Source organism: Macaca thibetana, chromosome 15 (genome assembly GCF_024542745.1).
Source record: "Macaca thibetana thibetana isolate TM-01 chromosome 15, ASM2454274v1, whole genome shotgun sequence".
Lineage (NCBI taxonomy): Eukaryota > Metazoa > Chordata > Mammalia > Primates > Cercopithecidae > Macaca > Macaca thibetana.
Window position 1 is genome coordinate 37,371,798 of NC_065592.1, and position 10,707 is coordinate 37,382,504.

General features: G+C 34.8%; 1 pseudogene; it reads right to left on the minus strand.

The window, feature by feature from the left end:
- Positions 1-6,981: 6,981 nt before the first annotated feature.
- LOC126937767 (serine-rich coiled-coil domain-containing protein 2-like) lies at positions 6,982-10,074 on the minus strand (annotated as a pseudogene).
- Between the last annotated feature and the right edge of the window lie 633 nt (positions 10,075-10,707).

Here is a 10,707-nt window from a genome sequence, read left to right on the forward strand (position 1 = left end):
TACATACATGAGCAGCATTCCTATACACCAATCGTTATCTAAGCCAAGAGCCAAATCAGAAATGAAATAGCGATTAAAACAGTAAAATACCTAAGAGTACAGATAACCAGGGAAGTAAAGGACCTCTGCAATGAGAATTACAAAACATCTCTGTTCAAAGAAATCAGCGATGACACAAACAAATGGAAAAACATTCCATGCTCATGAATAGGAAGAATCAATATAGTTAAAATGATCATACTGCTCAAAGCAATGTACAGATTCAATGTTATCCCTCTCAAACTACCAATGACATTTATTTTTGTTTTTGTTGCATTTGCTCTTGGGTCCTTAGAAATAATCAGCAGAGTAAACAGACAACCCACAGAATAGGAGAAAATATTCACAAACTATGCATCTGACAAAGGACTAGTATCCAGAATCTACAAGGAACTCAAACAAATCAGCAAGAAGTAAACAGATAATTACATCAAAAAGTGGGCAAAGGACATGAATAGACATTTCTCAAAAGAAGATATACAAACAGACAACAAATATATGAAAAAAAATACTCAACATCGCTAATCAGGGAAATGCAAATTAAAACCACGTTGAGATACTATCTTCTGAAAGAATGATTGCAATTAAAAAGCCAAAAAATCAATAGATGTTGACATGGATGTGGTGAAAATGGACCACTTTTATATTGCCAGTGGGAATGTAAACTAGTAAAACCACTAGAGAAAATAGTATGGAGACTCCTTAAAGAACTAAAAGTAGATCTATAATTCATTTCAGCAATCCCACTACTTGGTATCTACCTAGAGGAAAAGAAATTATATGAAAAAGACACATGAACACACATGTTTATAGCAGCACAATTTGCATTTGCAAAGATATGGAACCAAACTAAGTGCACATCAACCAATAAATGGATAGAAATGTGGCACATACAAACCATGCAATATTACTCAGCCATAAAAAGGAATAAAATAATGTCTTTTCAGCAACTTGGATGGAGCTGTAGACCATTATTCTAACTGAAGTAATTCAGGTGTGTAAAACCAAATACCATATCTTCTCACTTATAAGTGAGTGAGCTAAGGTATGAGGACACAAAGATATACAGAGTAATATATTGGACTTGGGGACTCTGGGTGGGGGAGGTTAGCAGGGAGGTGTAGGATAAAAGACTACAAATTGGGTACAGTGTACACTGCTCAGGGAATGGGTGCACCGAAATCTCAGAATTCACCATTAAAGAACTCATCCATGTAACTTAAACCACCTGTACTCCCCAAAAAACTATTGAAATAAAAATAAAATCAGTAAATTGAAACTCAGGAATACCTACCGATGACATTCTGCACAGATTTAGAAAAATATTTTAAAATTCATATAGATCCAAAAAGAGCCCAAATAGCCAAGGCAATTCTTAGCAAAAAGGACAAAGTTGGAGGCCTCATGATACCCAACTTTACAGCCTGCTAGAAGGCTATAATAACCAAAACAGCATGGTACTAGCACAAAAACAGAGACATAGACCAATGGAACAAAATAGAGAGGGCAGAAATAATGCTGTACCCCTACAATCATTTGATTTTTGACAAATTCAGCAAAAACAATGGGGAAAGGACTCTCCTCAATAAATGTTGCTAGGATACCTGGCTAATCATATGCAGGAGATTGAAACTAGACCCTTTCCTTATGCCATATACAAAAACTAACTCAACATGGATTAAAAATTTTAACGTAAAACATAAAACTATAAATATCCAGGAAGATAACCTTGGATAGATCATTCTGGACAGAGAACCTGGCAACAATTTCATGACAAAGATGCCAAAAACAATTGCAAAAAACCCCCAAAAAATTACAAAATGGGACCTAATTAAACTAAAGAGTTTCTGCACAGCAAAGGAAACTATCAACAGAGTAAAGGACATAAAGAATGGGAGAACATATTTGCAAAGTATGCATCCAAAAAAGTTCTGATATACAAAACCTCTAAGGAATGTCAGCAAGTCATCAAGCCAAAAACAGACATCCCCAAAAAGGGGGCAAAGGACATCAGCAGGCACTTCTCAAAAGAAGACATACACTGGGCCCATAAGCATGTGAAAAAATGTTCAATATCACTAATTATTAGATAAATGCAAATCAAAATCATGGTGAGAAGCCGTCTCATACCACCTAGAATGGCTAGTATTAAAAAATCAGAAAATGACAGATGCTGGTGTGGTTATGGAGGAAAGGAAATGCTTATACACTGCTGGTAGGAATGTACATTAGTTCAGCCATTGTAGAAAGCAGAATGGTGATTCCCCAAAGAACTTAAAACAGAATTAGAGTTCAACCTAGCAATTCCGTTATTGGGTATATATTCAAAGGAATATAAATCATTCTACCATAAAGATACATGCACATGTATGTTTATTGCAGCACCATTCACAATAGCAAAAACATGGAATCAACCTAAATGCACATGAACGGTAGACTGGATAAAGAAAATATAGTACATATCCACTACCATGTACTATGCAGCCATAAATAGAATAAGATCATGTTTTTGGCAGCAACACAGATGGAGCTGGAGGCCATTATCCTAAGCAAACTAATGCAGGAACAAAAAACCAAATACTGCATATTCTCACTTATAAGTAAGAACTAAGCAACAGGAACACATGAACACGAAGAGGGGCATAACGGAGATCAGAGCCTACTTGAGGGTGGAGGGTATGAGGAAGGAAAGAGTAAAAAAAAGTACCTATCAGCTAGTATAATTATTACCTGGGTGATGAAATAATCTGTATATCAACCCTCATGACACACAGTTTACCTGTATAACAAACCTGCACATGTACCCTGGAACCTAAAATGAAAGTTAAAAAAAAATTAAAAAAAAACAAAAGGATTAAACTGTTATGTGCATGTAGTCATTGTTTAGTGAAATAATGTTTAATGAAATCATTCCTTAGACATGCTTACTTATTATTTATACTGAGTTCAAACATGCTGAATTAATTGTAGTGTTTTATTTTTGCCAATAGAGCATGACTGTATCAATAAGAATATTTTTTAAAAGCCTCAGGAGATGGCATACAACATTTCTTTAATATCCTGATATTATTGGTTTGAGTAAAATGTACATTTAAAATGGAGACTAATATTTCACTGTAAATGCTAAAAAATATTGAGACTTAACAGTAAAAAATAACACCAGTGATTATGAGAAAAAATGTATTTTAACTCACATGTAACTACCCACATGTATAAATTAAAATTAGGAGCTAAGTATTAAATAAATAATTGGGCTACTTTTGACAAATATTGCATGATAGAAGATGATTACTTTATGTTTACTTTTATATCTCAAATATGAAGATAGTGACTTTGCAATGACATAAGGAATGTATCAAATTTTCTAAGGACATATATTAATCCCTTTGTTTATGCAATCTTGTAATACATGGGCTCGGATAACCAATCCTAGAATAAACACAGGCACAATTTGATAAACTGATTCTATTCAAGTATGTTCAGTATGTTGAATAGTCTCATTCTCACTGGTTCATACTTCCACTAACTGTTGGGTGGTGCTTCTGTCTCTCTGTTCTATCGTATTGTTCTCTACCAGGTTATCTGTTAAATATCTGTACACTGTGATGAACTAGTTTTGAAGAATCTAATCTAATATGAACAGTGACTGTCATCTGGGACAGGGGAGCATTTAGTGTCCAAGAATCACGTTTTCTTGAATCTGACTGTGGTTTCTGAGAAGATGGAGAAAAGAAAACCCACTTCAGGGTTTCGGGGCAGCCATGAAAACTCATGCTAAACAGACCGAGGGTAACTTTACAGCTTTGATGAAAAGGTTTTAGAATGTGATTAAGCATAGAGGTTTTACTCATAATATTCCTATAATCCAAGAGTAGCAAAGACAGAAGATGCTCTGTTATGAATATATGCCTTTAATAGAACCAGAGTACAATTTGTTGTTTCATGACTCACGAAACAGAGGAAATCTTTTCCTCTCTATATTCTCAGCCTTTGCCTATGTTTCAGCCTCAGACAAGCCTGTACTTTCCATAAAATAAAAAATACAATTCTATTTTTGTTTCCTCTCTTATTTTACCCCCATCGTTATGCACCACAACTAAATTGACTGCGTATCTTATTCATTTTGTTTGTTTGTTTGTTTGAGATGGAGTTTCACTCTTGTCTCCCAGGCTGGAGTGCAATGGTACGATCTCGGCTCACTGCAACCTCTGCCTCCTGAGTTCAAGTGGTTCTCCTGCCTCAGCCTCCCTAGTAGCTGGGGTTACAGGTGCGCACCACCACGCCTGGCTAATTTTTGTATTTTTATTAGAGACAGGATTTCATCATGTTGGCCAGGCTGGTCTTGAACTCCGGACCTCAAGTGATCCACCCGCCTTGGCCTCCCAAAGTGCCGGGATTATAGGCATGAGCCACGGCACCTAGCTTTATTCATGTCTGAATCTGAGCGTTCAACTCAGTGCCTGGCATTCAGTAAGTATTTGATGAAGGCTTCCATTCAATTCAGTTTCTGGTGATCAGCTCAATAAGCATTTGATAAATTCTTACTGAAGCAATATATAGTATTGTATATATACAAAATATAGATAAAACAAAGTAACTACAGTTGCCTAAAGATGTCTTATTTATGTTATTTTAGTTTATTTTATTAGATTTTGATGATTATCCTTGCTTTTCTGGAAATTTCATAATTGGATATTCATTCATTAACTTGGTTCTAATTTTGTTAAGCCATATTTTTTCATTAGTAAGCAGACAGCACTTAAAAGAATAGACATTACTCATGGTCTTAAGATCAAATTTTATAATCCAGTTTATTGATAAAATACCTGTGCCCAGTAATTATTTTAAGTAGTATTTATTTAAAATATTTTTGATGAATTATATGATGCTCCCAGTCTAAATTAATTCTCAAAACCACATAGTGTTAAATGCTTCAACTTCCTTATTTTACAAATTTGTTTTCACTATATTAGGCCTTTCCAACCTTTATATGTTTTTAGAATAATCAATTTTTACAAAATTGCTACTGAGATTTGATTGAGCTCTTGTGTAATTATAAAAATCATTTTGGAGAAAATAGACATACTGAATATGAAATGATAAAATGATTAAATTTATGAACACAGTATGCCTTTTCATTTACTTAGTTTTTCTAAAATTTTACTTATGAATTCTTGTTTTTTATTGTAATCTTGTATTTTTTGTTACATTTTTTCCTACTTTGTTTTAATAAATTGTAAAATGTGTTTTTTATTTTTAATTGTGTTTGCTAATACATAATTAGGTTATTTGAACAGTACATTTTCAGAGATGATGGTTAATGATCAATTGCAAACACTAATTTTGCAACACTATAGTGTATTTGTACAAGAATATTTGCTGAACTAATTCAGTGATGATCTAATTGAATTATTGATACTGAGATCTGAAATAATCTAAAAACAATTGTATTAGATCATTCTGACACTGCTATCAAGAATTGCCTGAGACTGCATAATTTACAAAGACAAAACAGTTTAATTGACTCACAGTTTTGCATGGCTGGAGAAGCCTCAGAAAATTTATACTCATGGCGGAAGGGGAAGCAGGAATGTCTTATGTGGTGGCAGGTGAGAGAGAGAGTGTGTATAGCAGGAATTGTCAAACACTTATAAAACCATCAGATCTTATGAGTGTGTACTATCATGAGAACAGCATGGGGGAAACAGTCCCATGATCCAATCACCTCCCATCAGATCCCACCCTTAACAATTGGGGATTATGGGGATTACAATTCGAGATGAGATTTGGCTGGGGAAAAGAGCCAAACCATAGCTAAATATTCTAAAATAATTAGAAACATTTTCAAGAAAGTTTATCTCTGTTTATTAGAACATAAACTGTATATACTACTATTATTTTGAATATATTTAATTTGAATTTGGTTGAATTTTTTGATGTGGAACCACAGGCACAGAGGATCAGCTGTATGTGTGTGTATATATATAAAACACACGTGTATGTATGTTAAAATTATTAAATTGAACATTTTAATATGTGTAGCTTATTATATACGTTTTGCCTCAACAAAATATTTTTGAAAATTAAAATTTATTACAAACAAAAAACCATGGACTGTATAAAAATATTTGTATTTACTTCCATATTACCTATTTTTTTGCTACCCAGTCAAAATTTCTCAACAAAATTCATAAATTAAAACATTTTAATTTAGTGAAATAATTGTCTTTCCAAATTATCATTTAAGGATAGAAGTTTCCACATCATATGGCAACCTCAAAAAGCTTTAAAATCTGTATCTCACCTGATGATTTTTACTGAAATTACCTAAACTCAAAGAATTCAAGGAATGAGAAACCTTAAAGGTTAAAATATATTTAAATAATGCAAATATTAAAGTATTTATTTATTTATTAGAAGCCTAATCTCCTTTATTCATCACAAAGTTTTTGTATAGACCTTTTAAATATATAAAGCATTGGCCAGAACTCTACTTACAGACTACGAACTTCCATTAATTCCCGTGTCTTTAGTTAAAATCATAGCCATATTCACAGGGGATACAAGTGAAAAGGAGTGAGGTTCTAATAACTACAATGAATAGGGATTCTAACAGGATTAAGCCAGGAAACCATATTTCTTGCCTGCTAAGCGTAATATGAATTTTCCGAAGTACAGGGGGATAAATAACATGATTAGAGCCTTTGGCAGGCCTCTGAAATGGGTAAGCAAACATTTGCATTTACTTGAGATAAGTATGCTTGAATGACATGTACTTGGAACCAGAATATGGAAGAGTGAAACTAGTAGAAGCTTTCCAACTTCAATTTTAAAATTTCCAGGTTTTCAATAGAGCCTGTACTACATTAGCAAAGAGCATATAAAATGATTACAGAACAGATGGTTTTTTAAAAAACAAATTGGCAGGTGACGGCTATGTACTTAATATATCTTTGGTTTAAGAAGACTGGAATAATGATTAGAGGCCAAAGAATCCCCAAAATGTAAATTGCCATTTGGATTCTACATGATTTATTTTCTTTGTCTTAGTGTGTTTGAGATGCTTGTTTGGCTTAGAAGCTTTGAGGCTCTTGTTGGAGGTTGTTTATTTGTTTTTGTTTGAAAGAACCTGAAGGGTGGCAGAGCTTAGGCACTCTCAGATTCCGATTAGTTGTACGATTTTTTTTTCTTATTTGATGTTGACTGAAGTTTTGCTGAGTTACATGCTGTGATTATCAAAGACTTCTTCCAAGTGGGAGTCCTGCTTGGAGATGATTCAGAAACTGGAGGAGGTATCACAGAATCAAGATGGATGGCTTTAAAAGCTGCAAGGACATGAGATGAAATGTACAGCTTCTAACTCTCTTAGCCTGGTCTACTGTACTAGACTGGAGAGGTGTCTGAAGAAAAGTGGGTATAAACTGCATGTCACTAATTTTATCACTTGGCAAATGATAAGGCTCTTGAGCATTTACAGTCATGTTGAAGTTTGTTTCAGAAAATGTACTCTTAGCCACATCCATTGTTAATGTGGGCCTGATGAAAAAGGCTGGTTTTCCAAACCATAGTTGCTTTCTTATTGCAAGTCATATGTAAAGCCTTCATCCAGATATGCGAAGCCTTGACACATGTCTTGGATTGCACCTTCGCTGGGGATCTCCCTATGTTGTGGCTATATTCATTCTCTCCTGGCATGGTCTGTTGGTCTGGGAAGGCTGCTGGAAGGTTGTAGCACTTGAGGAGGAATTTGTTTCCAGGGTGTTTTGGTATATTTATCAGTATGTGTGCATTTTTCCTCCTTAATTTTTGGTGGTGGTTATAGTAAATTGCAAGCTGAAGTTCTATTTGTTGGATCTTTTCATCTTTTGTGTTTATTTTCTCTTTAACTCATTTTATTTCATTTAATAAATCTTCATTCTCCTATACTTCATCACCAACTTCTGGTTCTGTACTAGATGGCAATGATAGTTGAATATCATGCCATGAACCATTTCCTTCATGCTGATGCAGGAGGTGTTTCAGCTTGAGTAACTGAGTTTTTACAAAGGTCCAATCCTGAACCATGTGTTGGAGGGTCATCTCATTCAGCATCACTGCATTTTCTGGTACATCTACATTTTCTGAACCTGGAAAAGGGGTGTCTCTCCATAGCTTTCAAAATGACCCAAAGAAAGTTCACTATAGGGAGAGCCTCCACTCATATTACTTTTTCCATGATAATTATAGTGGTTAGGATGACTGAGATGGTAGTGTTCCTGTCTACTCAACTTCTAGGGTGACCTTTTCCAAAATTCTTCCTGAGGCTGTTGAACACTTCTGTCTGGTCAGTCAAAGCAGTTCATATTTTCATGCTCCACATTTTCAAGATGTGTATCAGAAAGCCATCATCTTCAAATTCACATAATTCAAGATTATTCAAAATATGTATGCTGTTCATTTCATAGGACTCATAACTCCCAATTGGATAGACATTTCCAGTGGGTTCCAAGCCCTCTTCTTTCCACATGTATGTTCCATTACAGCTATCAGATGGAGAGTCCAAATGAAGAACCAGCTCTAAAATCTGTGTCTGGTAAAATCAAATTATTCCTAGAAGTATGTTTTGTATATTCACTCATGTTAGAGATGTTTATATCTATTTATCAGTTTCACTGAATGATTTTTCATTTTCCTTGTGAGAATCAGATATATTCTGGGGTGGTACCTTTTCATATTTTTCTTCTTTGAGATAAATTTCCTCTAGAGTTATTCAAGTTCTGTTGAAGTCTTTTGCACCTATTAAATATTCTCTGAAGTCTTCACTTAAATCATTGTTATCAGAAGATGATAAAGAAGACAAGGAAATATTATTCACACCTTCACTCAGGTATCTATTTTAGCATCATGGTTCATGGTCTGTTCATTTTCTGTTCTATAACTTTCATTATCAGTTAATTATTGGTCCTCGTTAGTAGCTTTATCCTTAGCCCAAACTGTAGCATCATCTTCTACACATACATCAGCAGGTGGATTCTTATTTCCATTAATTGTGATCCATCACAGTCCCAGAAACTTGAGGCCAGCTTGATTTCAGTAGAAAAAGACGAACCATCCAATAACCTAAAGTGAAAGTTGCACCTGGGCCATTGTAAAGCCAATGTCTTTACACTAGCAGCATAAGACCTAATAAATCCTTACCCCAAATGTTCACTCTCATTTCATACTTCTTATTGCTGATAGTTTCTTGTTAGCATACATGAGTGCAGAGGTACTCTAATGGATAGCTGTTAGTATTTACAAGACTGTAATATCTATAGCTCTAATTAAGGAGTGTGATCTGGTTATAGATGAAGGTGCAAGAAATGAACTCTGAATGGAATGTGAACAGTTGTGGGACCTTACCATTTTTGTCACTAGTAATATGCATAATATTGTCTGAGGATTGAGCTAAGCTTTTTCTAAAACTACTTCTAGGAGCACAAGAGTTTGCTCTAGGTCTTTGCGTGCTATTGAAATTCAGTGGGTTTCCATAAATTCCATTCAATGGTGATTCTGGAGCACTGACTGAAGAATATAACATCCTTCCTAATAATGTGCCTTTGAAGAATTTACCCAAGTTAGATGGTCCAGAAAAAGTCCTTTGGTTTAACACCTCTTCAGATGACACATAGTGGATGGCTTTGCTAACTTTGATGTGTATAAAGAAACAGTTTTCAAATCTCCCTTTATCCTGTCTTTTTTTTTCCCAGACATTACTTGAATAGGAACATGTTTTTCAGGATCAATTAATGATGAATTTTGAGTCTTATTAGGCTCTTCAGTACCTTGTGTACTAAGTCGGTATTTATTTGCTTTTCTCCAGTTAAATGAATGGGATGATGGACAATCAGAGCCATTGTTTATTATGTAACTTTTGATGTTACTACTCTTAGAAGTTCATAATATATGAACAGTTTTCCCATTTGACATTGGCTGCACTGTACTTCTGAGAGATTTTGTTCAATACTTTGGTAACTTAGAATCCAAAAATGTCTTGATCAGTGTTTCTCCATCCATTACCTATGAGGTGCATTTTTTTCTTAGAATTTAACATAATGTATAGGGGTGAAACACCAACATTCCAATATAAGATCACAAAGGATCTGTGCTTCAGTAATTTCCACACTGCTAAGGTGTAGTCTAGAAACAGCAACCCTAACCGGATGAGCAGCCTACCAAGATGAAATTGCAGTTATTGAAATAGAAACTCAAGCTTAGACAGGAAGAACCACCTCAAAGGAGTAATTCTTTTCTTAAATTGGTCAAGAAAGTAGGTGCATTTAAATACACACGTGTGTGCATACACACACACACACAGATATACACACATATATCTACACACATAGATATAGAAAAGAGAAGGAGATTTGAATCCACAACAACTGCGGGATCCACCCGTTTTATCTCAGAATGTACTCTAGAGTATGTCTTTCTTTGGGCCGGTGCAAGGTCGTGCTGCCTCCTTTGCTGCAGCCCAGCTGTGGGCTGCCTAGCAACCTGCTATTGTTGCCTATCATGTTCAGGAGAACATTTGCTCCCGAATTATCATAATGTAATCATAATATGTGATCCAGATTAAATGCCAGGAGAACACAGGATTTCATTCTGTGTTTTCGGTCCGATGCATGTCTTAAGGCTTTCGTCAGATTG